Here is a 14,318-nt window from a genome sequence, read left to right on the forward strand (position 1 = left end):
CTATAGAAAACCATCTAGAGAAATGATACATAGATAATAAGAATAAACACATTTACATTTCTTTAAGCAGTTCATACTGCGTTCAATATATTTCATTAGTATGTGTCTCTTCTAAAATGACCTGATTACATTTTTTTACTGTTAACATATTGAAACACAAGGGTTGGTGGTACGTGCATCTAAAGAGGTCTTTGTCTTTAAGCAGCACTGATGAGATATTCTGACTACAACATTATTTATAAAAAAAGCAAAAATCAATGTGTGTTGGAAATTTAGAGAACTGTTTTCTCATTCCTTTGTCGGGACGTGCTTGTCAGCATCTCGTCACGTCCTGGCGCTTCGCGAACATCTCGTCATTTATCCGTCCACCTGTCTACCTGCCCATCGAGCGCAGCCAAATCAGCTAAATATGGGCGAAGATCAGCTCCTCTTCTCATGCTGTCAGATTGAGTCATTCTAATTGTTTGACATTAAAGGGCAGCTGTGTTTCTTTGACTGACAGGTCCACTGTCTTCCGCAGTCTATTCTCACAAACACACCCGGAGAGCATGCAAACACGCACCTTAATCTGTAGGGCCCTCACAACAACAACATTTAGCCTTTTTCCAAACGCACCTCTGTGCAAACAAAAATATAAAAATATCACCTGACAGTTGTGGGTTGACTTATATGCCCAGACCATTATGAAGGTGCGGTAGCCTTGTTATGACAGCCTTATCTAAAGGTCCAGATTTAAAGCTTTCATTTTACCGCCCTTCAATGATTCTCCTGTGACCACTACATTTCACTTAGACTGTTATTTGCTCTGTGGGAACCATCTGAATGACCATAACATCTATCTTAATGCAACCATTCATTTCTCCACAGGGACACCAGAGGAAGACGTGACTGACAGTAGCGTTTTCTATAGCGGAGTGCTTTCCATTTTCAACCCAGAAAGGTTCAGCTCATAGAAGCTGATTGAATTAAATTAAAGCAGTTATATCTTGCCGGATGTAGTGTTAAAGTCTACAGACAGTGCTAAAGAATACTGAACGCTCGTCTTTTATATAGCCGCGTATATTTACCAAACATGAATAAGACCTTGCGCTGCATTATACCCTTTTAGCAACCACGGATACATACAGTAGAAAGGGAAATCTATGATTATTTACTCACACTTGTGTTGCTTCAAACCAGTTTTATTCCTTCTATGGAGTTCAAAGGAAGGATGATGTTAAACATCAATGAAAGTAAAGAGATAGAAAGCCCCAGTCTCCATTCACTTTCACCGTATAAAGAAATAATACTAGTGAATGGGGACTGAGGCTGTCGTTCACTTTCACTTTCATTGTTTTAAAAAGTAGTAGTAAACAGCGACTGAGGTGGACGGTCCCTTGCAATGTGCCTTTAAAGGAGTTCAAGGTTGTTTCTAACCAGCCCTGTTTTCTGATCTTTAAATATCATTCGGTTTCATTCAAGGACAGCCTTAAAGGTCCAGTGTGTAATTTTCTGGAGGATCTATTGACAGAACTGTAATGTAATATACATAACTACTGTATGTCTTCAGGGGTGTATAAAGACCTTACATAATGAAGCGTTATGTTTTATTACCTTAGTATGAGCTATTTCTATCAACATACACCGCGGGTCCCCTTACAAGGAATTCGCCATGTTGTTTCTGCAGTAGCCCTTAACGGACAAACTGCTCTGCAGAGCATTTCGTAAATATGTTATCTCCTTCGGCAAAGAAGCAAAAATGTGACGACATCTTAGGCCCGTGTCAGTCACTGTAGTGCTTCGAAAAGGAGGAGGGAGAGGTGGAGTGAGCCGTTGGTTGCAATTCGCAACTTCACCGCTAGGTGCCGCTAAATTTCACTGGACCTTTAAAAGATTCAGTCACCAGGCAAAAAAAACGAAAATTCTCGAATTCTGAAGTTACATAGTAAACATAACAGCACACCCTTCCTTTACTAACCACAGAATTTGAAGTAACATCATTTTTGTAGAACAAATGTGTGAGGCAACTCCAAATTCCAATACTGATTAAATCAAGCAAAAAGTTACAATTGCTACAATTAGTACTTGCTAAATACAAGCAATACAAAACAAATGATTTAAAATACTGCAAAAACAATTCATTTGGTTTAGACGTGAGCAATGTGGAGAGAAAACCTCAAACAAAAACAATACACACCAAGACCCGTCTACGTCCCCTTTCTATTGGTGCTGGCTAACGTTGCCATGTCCTTCAGGAAAAGACCAAAGAGTTCTGTCGACTCTGCGTGTGAAAATAAATCTCCTTCGCCCTTCAGCCCTCGCGTCCTCTGCATCTTTTGGGACTTTATTCCAACTCGGGGGTCAAACATCACACCACAAAATCACTATAAAGTGCAGCACATCGAGCACAGGGCAGACGGTCAATATCAAAGACCCTGTAGGACACCCCATCGTAAGGACAATGTCATTCTCCCACCGATGAAACATCTGGTTGCGTTCTACACGCAGCAGATTAATATATACCTAGACAAACAGAGCGCAAGATGTGATCTAACAGGGTTCACAGAGGAGAACAGCTGTGGTTTGGGATGATAACCTAAATCAAACATGCCAGAGAGGTGTTTGAGTGAAGACAGATATATTTTCTCAATATAGGCTGATATTAGGCCTCTTTCATTGCTTTTCTGAACATTGTAAGATAACATCGGCTTTTTTGGCAGGGTCATTATCAGGTTCACAAGGAATCCTCTCACAGCTTTCCATCGAATACAAATAAATGTATACAAATAAATGTTCCACACGCGCCCCGGGCTGTGCACACGTGCTCCCATAAGAATTAAAAATCACAGGTGAAGTATCTTGGTTGTTTCTCCAGAAATGAGATTACACGGAGAGCGAACGCAAACGGTTACTCTAGTGTCGTGTGTCGTGGGATATTTCTCATGAGTAAACGACCCAGAAACCTCACATACTATACGCCACATGTTGAGTTTTAAAACTGAGGTCAGATTTGTCAACAATCAAAAGTCAATATTATTGACATTTCTCATCAAACATATCTTATTTAATGATCTAATTTATTATATTTGTTAATTGTTATATGAATACTCAATCAGAACTGTTCATTTGATTCTCATCTGTGAAACAGCCCGATACTGACAGTTAAAAATCTCTCCAAAAGGTGTAACTCACAAAAGCAGATGTCACCGATAATTAGTCAATAACGTCTTTAATTAAGACGAGACTTCCAGCGCCTCATCTGTGCGATTTTGGCGACTGGAAACGGGAATAAAATAAAAAACGCTACCACAGTGGCATTCATGATATTTGCTCCAATTCAGCAAATTTCACAGACTTGCTAATTAGAAGCATCGATGTGTTTGCCGTCCTGTTTAATCTCTACTTTGATCCAGTCTAATCTCTCATCGTACTCATTATCCAAGGGTTCTTCGAGCCCAGAGGGTCTGCGATCGACGAGCGTGCTCCAGATTTTCGGCACAGACCGGCTGCGGGGTTTGATTTCTTGATTCCGGCCCTTCATCTGAGTATTTTTGAATAATTATCAAGCTCCACCTATTATCGGTGATGTTAAATGGCTGGGGGTAGAGAGATCATCAGGAAGAGTATTGAGAGTGCTTCTCCATCAAGACCATCTCAGTTGTCACACTCATTTCACCAAAAGATTGTGAGAATTCTTCTAACAGCGACTTACAAAGCTTTCACGCTTCAAAACAGCAATTTGAGACTTTAAGGAAAAGTGCACACAAACACTTTTTGTTCTTATTTACTGTACTTACTCCTATACAACCCTGAACTCCCATACTGCTGTTTTGTTCCTGCGGTACACAAGACTTTTGAAAATGCAGCAGGTAAAAGTGACCATGTCTGTCCAAAAGCACGATAGCGGATACACATATGGCTTCTGAAGTCATGCGATAACTTTGTGACAGAAAATCCTCCCTTTCCAAACTCTGAAATCTTATCTCTGATGTCTTCAAAAACGCAGCCATCCAAAACGAATTGGGACTGTACGCCCATATGGAAAACACTGCACTTAGACACAGACCTGATGATGGAGGGCTCTGCATTAGCATTAAAGCTTTTCTCCCGCTGCGGACGTGACATTCTAAGTCGCATCTTAATTAGTGTTATGGACCTGCACAGTAGAATTCACAGCAACTAAATGAAAAGCCAACACAACATGCCTCTTTGAATCTTGTCAGCGAAATGCATCTTGGGAGGAGGGTGGCTTTTTTCATTTTAAGTTTGGAGAAGGGAAGTGATGCCAGTCGCTTATGCCAAGAAATAACACGTAACGGAGCGAAAGAGCTTCCAGGCATATTTTAAACTAGCTAATGGTCACATATGACTGTTTACTACCATTTGATTATGGAATAAATAACCACAGATTTCAAAGGCTGGCGAACGGAAACAGGTTTCAAAAGGAAGACATTTTCTAGGCTTGCATGCTCAAATGTGTCTTTTTAGAATGGATGCAAATCAACACACACATTAGTTTTATAACCTTAAATGAAATAAAACCTTGGAATAAATGAAGTGCAATAACTGTATGGTATTACACAGAAGTGGCACACCTTCTCATTTTTAAGCAAAGTGGATTTCAAATGCAACCTCCCAATAAAAGATTTATGTTTGATCATTTTCAATATTTCATAGTTGCAGGATTATTGTTGTATTAAAAACACACATTCACATAAATGGCCAGTCCAGGTGAGTTAAATTATTTGCTTTAAAGTAAAAATATCTGTCACCATCCACCCATGTGACTTAAAATTATTTTCATCTTTTTTTTCAATGAAACTGTACGCTGACTGATGGCTGTCAGCTTCGGCTACCATTTTGCATTCACACTTAACTAAAAACTGTACAAATAGACCATACATCGTGCACTGACAAACACAATTAAAGGAACAGTTTACACAGAAAACTAAACTTTCTATCATCATTCACTCACCCACGTGTCATTCCAAACCTGTATGACTTTCTTTCTTCTACAGAACACAATAGAAATATTTTGAAGATTGATGATTACCAAACAATATTGGCCCTCGTTTACTTCCATTGTATGGACACAAAACCCCTGAGGCATTTCTGAAAATATCTTCTTTTGTGTTCCACAGAAGAAAGTAAGTCGAACAGGTTTTGAACGACATGATGGTGACTAAGGACATAATTTGTATTTTTATGTGAACTAGGCCCCTTTGGCCTTCCATACAGACAGAGCCCAAACCCATCTGATTTCATACAGATCCAAGCATTATAACGTTAGACCAACACAAACACCACACAGGCACGTTCAATTTCATTGAGTTATTCGCGCAATATTCAAAATAACGCACGGAACATCTGCTACAGCGGCTGACTACATTCACGATAACAATAACGAAGATAATGGCCAAGCTGACAGTTTTATAGTCGAGCGCGGGATGAACCCTGCACAGATGAGACCTGCGGTAAATGGATGGTGATACGCTCACCAGCTGCACCACAACACATTTGAGAGAATTCTCAGTAACCTCGCTTCGACTGTTTGCTGTGAACATCGCTGCTGTATTTTGTTCCTCCATCACATCTGGAAGCTCTCGTGGATGGAGATCCTCTTGGTGACCTAAAGAACTATAATGACATCATAACATTATTGACTAGGATTAATACTACTGGAATTAAAAAATCACAGAAACTATAAAAACATTTTTTTTACAATAACATTTTTTTTAAACAAAAACAAGCTAGTGAGATTGTCAAGCAATATGTTTTTGTAGAAGGGCTAAAGATTTTAACAATTCTTTTTCTAATGTAATGTCATACACAGTGCAGTCGTGTCTCCAAATTTCTAAATGATTTTACATTATTGAGCAGTCTTCATGACAAAGTTCAGTTTCCTATCCTTTCTTTCCTATTACGACAGCTACGTCCATGTCTCTTGATGCTTATGTTGTTACTATGGCAACTGATGTAGACATACCAGCTACTGAAGACAGAGTCTGCAAGAGCAAATCTGATTTATGTCCAACGCTGTGATCAAATTCATACAGTCCCTTTTTTCTCCAAAAATGATTTATACCCTGATCACAATGGTGGTTCCCTTACCGGGCTGCCAAAACACACTTCACTACCATGATTTAGTTCACTAAAATTGTATTTGACGCAAAAGCTTTTCTCAAAAGGGTGAGAGATCATTTCACACCTTTTGGAGTCACTGGCCATTCCCATTTTGTTGCTCTCGAAGTTCAAACTGCACGCCACCGTCTGATCACTACAAACCTAAAGTAAGTTATGACCGCTAATATGTGTTTATACGCTTAACATTCACAGTTTGATAAAGCTACATCCATAAAAACTCCCCTAACACTCATATAAGTAGTATTTAATGAACTCCATATATATGAATTAGATGAGAAAATATGAACTTAACCTTGACGCAACAGCAGACAGAAATGACAGTAAGTAGCCAATGACTGAACGCTTTCATGGCCTTTGTAATGCCTTATTTCCTTTAACCTTCATAACAATCAACTCTCATATGAAACCTGCCTCGCTCGCTGCCAGGCTGCATTATGACGTTCTCGTGGGAATCTGTGGAACAGGACGGTTCATAATTGAAGTCATATTTCTCCCACATTAGCTCAGAGGTGACAAATAAAGCCAGCGCCAAATTTGATGTGCCCTCTTGATTAAACCTTAACAAATATATGTAAATGGGGGAAAACAGCATTAAAAGCCACGCATACACACACATTCAGAATCTAGCTGATTGACAATTTAATATTTGCAGATATTATTGCGCTCTTCTGCGCTAACCTCATAAAACAAGCCAGTCGGGAGATGTATTCACTATGTGAAATGTTCTTAAAAAAAATCATGCTGGGTTTTTGAAAAATAACTGAACCCATATTTCAACGCTATAGAGAGATTTTTCATATACCATATTGATACCTGACGCACCGTGCAACAGGAAAGCGATCTGCCCGAGCAATTTGTTATCTCCACACACAAGCTGCATCCGGAGGGAAGACGTCTTGTGAGGTTGAAAATGATTTTTTGGGGCACCAGCGCAGACTTATAAAGATGTTACAAGGCACATCAGGATGTGGGGGTTATGGAGCATTATGAGGGGTCAAAGGTCACAGTAAACGATTGAACATTTATTAAGGTCTTTCACTGGTCTTTCCATCCTCCGGTTACCAAGGTTATGCTTCCACTAGGTAAAGAGTTTTCATGACTCACCATAATCCCATTTCCAAACAAGATGTTAATTTAATTTATCTGCCTTATTCACTACAAGTTGAACCTACAAGCGTCTTTTTACGTCAGAAATGGGAATTTTGTTTTGCGTCCCTGCAATTTAATCTGCATGCTCTTTTAATGCCAGCACGTACAGTAATTATGCCTAGTCTGTGCGTCAATGAAACATTCACACTCATCTTCGACAGCAAAATGGATTATAAATGCAAAGTTTGGATGGCGTACGTTTAATACAACAGCCTACAATGAACAAGAATTGCAGCAATTTATTCCTCGCTGAATTATATCGGGGTTAATGCACTGTTTCGAGTGCTATATCTGCTGCTAAAACATTTTGATTGTGGAGAAAAATTTATGGAAATGGCATCTAATGCTGTGTAATTCAGGATCGAGTCATAATAGCTCATCATTTGCGGACAGTAATTACACATTGTAGGTTTTTCCAAAGGCGTTCAGTTCAAGAATGGAAAACGTCTTTTGGTTTATTGTGCGTGTAAACCTGTTACACAACGTATTCAAATGAGTATGAAGATCTATCTAGTTCGGCTATCATTTTGTTGAAAACCTGTATGTGACTTTTTCTTATGTGGTACACAAAAGAAGATATTTTGAGAAATGTCTTTTGTGTTGATACAATGGAAGTCAATGTTGTTTGGTTATCAACGTTCTTCAAAGTATTTTCTTTTGTCTTATGCAGAAGAAAGTAAGTCACACAGGTTTGGAACGACATGAGGGTGAGCAAATGGTTAAAGAAATGTCTGCGTTGTTTAAGAAATAGAATACAAACCCGGCAACATACTGCAAACAATTTCTACGACACGGCAGAAATAAACAGCGATAATATTCAACTAAAGTCATTTACAACATAGATTTAAACAACTGTCAGAGGTTTGCTCTTTAGCAATTAACTCACAGGAACAAATAATGATGTGCCGGTGGGTAAAGGCCTCAAGGTAATGGACCAAACAATCCATCTAGCAAACAAAACCAACAAACAACACCGCCACGGCCTCCATTCCAAATAAATGAGGGAATAATACTGTCGCTGTTTTCAAATGAAAGGTAGGGCGTTCGCACGGACAGACGGATGATGAATTGCTTGTAAAAGAGGAAATTCCACAGGGTGACATCATCTAAAAGCTCCAGAACAACCCTGCGATATGATCCTGTGTCTCGTGTTTGTGGAAAAACAATCTTCGTGAGTTGACTCTATTTGAGACGGCTCTGTCCTTAGCCCACGTCGTAAACGACTGTTTTAGTCTTTGCTTTCCGAACCTCAAGGACTTCTTGATATGTGTCCTTTTGCAATTAAATTGTTAGTGGGACTTTTATCGATTCAATCTCACAACAGGCCCGTAAAATGTTGCGCAGGCATGTTTTTCAACTTTTCGAATGCTTTCTGGAACAGCAGGACCAGCTGAGAGGACATCAATGTTTATCACATTATGGCAAGCTAAACAAGAAAAAATATATTCGTATGTTTGGCATGCTTGAAGAAAAATGCAAAAAGATATGCAGATATAAAAAAGACCCCTCCCTGCCAGGAGAAACAAAGCAACTTTTCAAAGCCAAAAATAAAATGCAGAATTATTAACACAATTTACAGCCAACACATAAAAATACAGTACAGCAACAATTACACAAGGGAACGACATTCGTGTGCAGAAAGGAAGGGCTGAAAATGCAGAAATCGCTGGAAGGCATCTTCTCTTTTTGAGTCAATGCAAACGGTTCCTTCTCTGCACTACGGAATATAAATAACAGCAGAGAGGAAACACACAAAGAAACCTGCCGGCAAAAAAGACTCTTGATCTTTTCCAGCGCACGTATAAATACACAAACCAACGCAGCTCAAAATCTATTCTCCGGTGCTCAAAGACCCTTTTTGCTCGGCAGACTGGGAGACATGGTCAGAGCGAGAACAAAAATCACAGAGGAATTGTATTTCGTGGAGGAACGGAGTGTGAATGGAGCAGGTGTGGAAGAGAGAGGGTGAAATGACCCTGATGGCCATCAAAGCCATTGCGCCGCATTTGCGCTCCGGTGTGATTTAAAGCTACGGCTGCGCCAGCTGCCGCAGTTAGTTTGGTAAAAACACCAGCGTGTCATTCGCGGCGGGGTTCAGTGGAGACAAATGAGCAAATAATAATGCACTTGACCTTGATTTCGGTGTAAACATGTCAAATTCGAAACACTGAAACATTCCCAGAACTCAGAGTGGTGAAATTAGCAAATCGTTATGGATTTGCTGGATCATTTTTTCATAGAAAACTAAGCGGTGGGAAAATTATATGATGAATTTTGAAGCTGAGGTAAAAAAACTAATTTCTAGCAATAATAATGTTCGTCTCATGCAATAAATAAGAATCTTTAATGGAAGTGGGAAACCCTTAAAGGGATAGTTTAATCACCCGCTTGTCATTTCAAACCTGTATGACTTTTTTCTTCTGCAGAGCACAAAAGAAGATATTTTGAAGAACGTCGGTAACCGAACAATGGCGGTTCCCATTAACTTCTATAGTATGGACACAAAACCAATGCAAGTCAATGGGTTTTGTTGTACTACTCTCAAGTACATTATCAGTGTTACAACACAATTTTTCAACATTATAAAGCATATATCACACCTCATTTGACAAATGCATGTCAATTGTTTTACATTTAAAGGCATAGTTTGCCCAAAAGCGAAAATTCTGTCATGAATTACCCAACCTCATGTTGTTCCAAACCTGTATACATTTCGTTGTACTGTTAAACACAAAGAAAGATATTTAGAAAAATGTCAGCAACTGAGATTTCTGGGGCACCATTGAGGCACCATTACCATAGTACTGTAAAAAAACGGTAGTGAAAAGTGCCCTAGAACTGTTTGTTTTCCTAAATTTGTGTTCAACAAAAAGAGATCCAATGATTTTTTCTAATATGGTAGTAAATGGTGCCCTAGAAATCTCAGTTGCTAACATCTTTCAACCGAACAAATACATTTATACACGTTTGGAACTATTTGAGGGTGACTAATTCATGACAGAATTGTCATTTTTGAATGAACTATCCCTTTAAGACTTACAGTAGGGAGCCTACATTAAAATGTGACTCAAACATTTTACTTGAGTAAAAGAATGTACTTATGTACTTAAGTATAAAAGGTAAAAAACACATACAAATTTATTTATGAAATGTAGTGGAGTATATACTGTATGCTCTATAATGTTGTGTGTAAAGTAGAATATTGAACTACAGATACTTAACACAAAAACTGTCAATATACTGTCCCATAACACAACTCTGCCTTTTCCAGATACAAGGCCAATAAAGCAATCATCTGTTTCAAGTGAAAGGTGGGACATCCTCTTTATTAAATTTAACCTATAATTGGACTCCCTATAATTCCCATCTTAATGAAATGTCATACAGTATGAGTGCCTATACTGAACAAAGACTCGTGGAAGGTTCATCATATTTAAATTAAGCTCAGACGTCTTGTAAATCAGCTGTAATGTCCTGATTTCCCTAAAGGTGAAAAACAAAATAAAATTTGATAGACTCCTTTCCGAGACACATCGCTGTGATGTATAGGCTTTTAACGTACCGATGCAGAAAAGGTTGTCAGCGTTTTAAAGATGAATCTTCCAGTCCAGCGCTATAGAACACCTCAAGAGGTTGTCCGTGCATTAGCATTACTTAATTGAGATATGCGAACAACAGACTCTGTCAAATATGTTATTTCCGCCATTGTTTAGGTAATTGATTGACGTATTTGTTCTTTCCTAAAACTGGCAACACAGGAGATCAAGCGCAGTAATAAGATGGGTATGACCTCGGAGCTTTGGTGCTGAAATATAACGCAGCTCATTGAGAGTGTTGGTGTCTTGGGAGCGATTCTTTCAAAGAGAAACAGAATGAGACCAGGAGATGTTCTATCTCAACAGAATGAGATCACGGGGTGGAGACAGGAGGTGCCCGTGTCAGTATGCGTGATGAAGTCGCTTTCGGAAGTCTTACGCTGAAAAGAACTTTTGCTGTTGTGCTTCTGAGAGAAGTTTGTGTGACACACAGGTGCAGAGGCTACGTGTGAAAACAACAACGACCTTATTTACTTACTAAACACACGTTACTTTTGTTATTGGGAACGATGCATTGGTGCATGTTTTTCTTAAAACAAAAGAAGAAATAACATGTTGTAATAACAATGAATAAATGGTTCGGCTCCAATTAGCTATTTAGATATTTTTAGACTACATTTGGGTTGTTGACAAATATACCGCACATGCGTCCTATGGTTTGACAGCAATAATTTTGAAAAAAACGAACTCTCTCATGCTATTTCACATTATAAATATAAATATTTAAAAAATAATATATTAACAGCTTTTTCGACATTTTTTGCTGTCAAACCATAGGACACATGTACGTTTTTTGTCACCTACCTATTTATAGCCATTTATGCAAAAGCAATAAATGCAAAAAAATTAAATAGCTAATGGTTAATGCAGCAACCATATTTAAAGCAGAATTGACTGCAAACTCTCATTCAATTTTGGTCAGACACAATCTAATAGTTACCTTAGTCAATAAAAAAGATTATTAATTAATAATAATCAAATTAATTTTGAATAAAAAAGTGAAGTTTGAACCTACATTATTCCTCATCTAATATTTCGTTTCACCAAACAATGCATCCTCCAACAAAAAACACAAATTCTTTTCTTTTCTCAGCAACAACACAAAAACGTAATACGTATAAAAAAAAGTTTCTAGAACTTGTCCTTCTTACAGAGTTTACACAAACTTCAGCGAACAGTTGGGAAAAAAGTATACACCTCATTTCTGTGCTAAACTCTTAAGCCTGATCTAAAGTACAACACCTGATGTTTAAGCTCTAGCGCTTGGTTTTTGTTAATCTTCTCCTGGTTCCCTCAGAGTCTGGAGTGGCATGCTGTGCTGTATCCTTTTACCCAGCGGGGATCAACACATTTTATCCACTTCACTCTCAGTGTGGACCCAACTTACAACAAACTCTTTATCGACCAGCTTAAGACGTCAAGACTCCATCTGTTTCTGCTAATGTGATGAAAACATGGAAATTACATCAATTTACTGGAACCTGTTAAATAATGTTTACACAGCGGTTAGCTGCGGTTCTCTAATGTGATTGGACGAGCTGCGTTCCTGGAGTCCTGTTATTTGATATAGAAGCATCAGGAAGCCTTAAATACGACAGCTGATCGTGGTTTTGTTTGAAGTGAAATGGACAAAGCACCCTGCCATATTTTGTCTAAAAGGTTAGATTTTAAGTATTAAATTGTTGTTAACAAACTGCAAATTGTTAGTTTTACCTCTCTATCGCCATCTATGTTTAAAACATACAATTGCAGGTTTTTTTACATACTTATTTTAATGTGAGTTACAGTGAAATAACATCAAACTGACATTTTCCAAACCCTATCAAGGTTATTATTGTTTACTAACACTATTACATACTAACATTTTCTCTTGTTTAAAATCATATTAAAATAAGCCTTAATATTATTTGAAAAACATTTCTAATTTATGTTTAGTAGACATTGTACACTAAAATTATTAAAGGAAATAAATAAAAACTAAACTACGACTAAAATAAAAAAATTAAATGTATATAGGAACAAATATATACATATATTACATGTAAAATTAAAAATGTAATTCATCTAAAAAATTAAAAAATTGTACTTACATATAAAAAATTTCACAGAACTAACATGAAAACTAAAATAAAAGCTAATAAAAAAATACAATAATTCTCTACCCAATAGCTCAAGCGATAAGCCTTCCATTGCGATTTAGAGTAAGTTAAGGAGGTTTTTTTAACACTGATGTTTCACTGCTAAAACAAAAACCACGCACTGCAGCTTTAAAAAACATGTATTAAAGCAATATAGACCACTTCGGATGACGTAAACAACGCAAGTTCAACGCTGGTCCAAAACATCTTCCCGTTTCAGTTTTTTAACACCACACAAAGGTTTGAACAAAATACAACTAACAGAACATTTATAACCGAATTAAAATGTTACACAAATATCTTTAAGATTTAATTATGTATGTAATATTTACAAATAAAATGAATAAAAATGCAACCGGAAGTGCCTCTGGACCAGTATTCACATCTTGCTAAGTGGTCTATATCACTAAATATTCAGGACAGCATCACTCTTGCTCACGTGATATTGTTTAATTTATTTATGCAGCACCTCTGTAGAACTTTCTGCCATCTGTTAAACTTTCCAGGCTGGAGGTTGCAATCAATATACTGTATGCAGGTGAAATGATTTCACAAGGAGAGCATACGTTTGATTGATAGACTTTTGTTGAATTGCAAATCCCATCTACATATTCTTTCGCTTATTGTACCTGCTTTTTCAGGGCGCCTCTCTCAACTTGACATTGGGTCTGTCGCATTCTGAAAATTGAAGGGTATGTCTACCTTCTTTGCTCGGCACAACGCACACAGATAAAAACAAAGTTCACGGATAGCTCTTAGTACACTGTCTGGCACTCAGGAATACAACGACTTGATGAAAGTTTTCCCTCTTTCAATTGAATTCGCAACTGCTGATTTACCATGCTTTTTATGGGTATTTTTAAGCATTTTCCTTTGTGTTTACATTTCAATGTTTTCTTTAAGTTATCTCCACTGCGGAGGGATCCACGACTGATGTGAAGCCCATGTGATCTTCTTCAGCACCGGAGGCGTGTTGTACCATCAGCAGGGTTGCAGTTTTTCTTTGGGGATAAAGAAAGGTTTCGATTGGTTGTCGGTGTAAGTCAATTGTGTTTTCTATTGTGAGGAATGGGAGAGCTATCTAATCCAAGAAATTAATCACAAAAAGCCATTGCCTGGGTCTGCAGCTCCTACAGCAAGTTTCAATACGGCTGCCCACTCGTCCTGATGGCTTATGGGTAGTGGACACCCCACATTCAGAAAAAAAACTGCCCTCACTATTTCTTCCTCTTAAACTCTATGTGGGTTGGCGTAAGAGTCAGATTCTATAAAATGCTAAAGTATGTTTGTGTAGGAGGCTACAGCTTCTATT

General features: G+C 38.0%; 1 protein-coding gene across 3 annotated transcripts in view; it reads right to left on the reverse strand.

Annotated features, from left to right (window-relative positions):
* lrrc4ca (leucine rich repeat containing 4C, genome duplicate a) overlaps positions 1 to 14,318 on the reverse strand; it is a 149,638-nt gene that overhangs the window by 52,590 nt on the left and 82,730 nt on the right. The gene's annotated exons all lie outside the window — the stretch shown is intronic.

The sequence above is a fragment of the Triplophysa rosa genome, linkage group LG3 (assembly GCF_024868665.1).
Source record: "Triplophysa rosa linkage group LG3, Trosa_1v2, whole genome shotgun sequence".
Classification (NCBI taxonomy): domain Eukaryota; kingdom Metazoa; phylum Chordata; class Actinopteri; order Cypriniformes; family Nemacheilidae; genus Triplophysa; species Triplophysa rosa.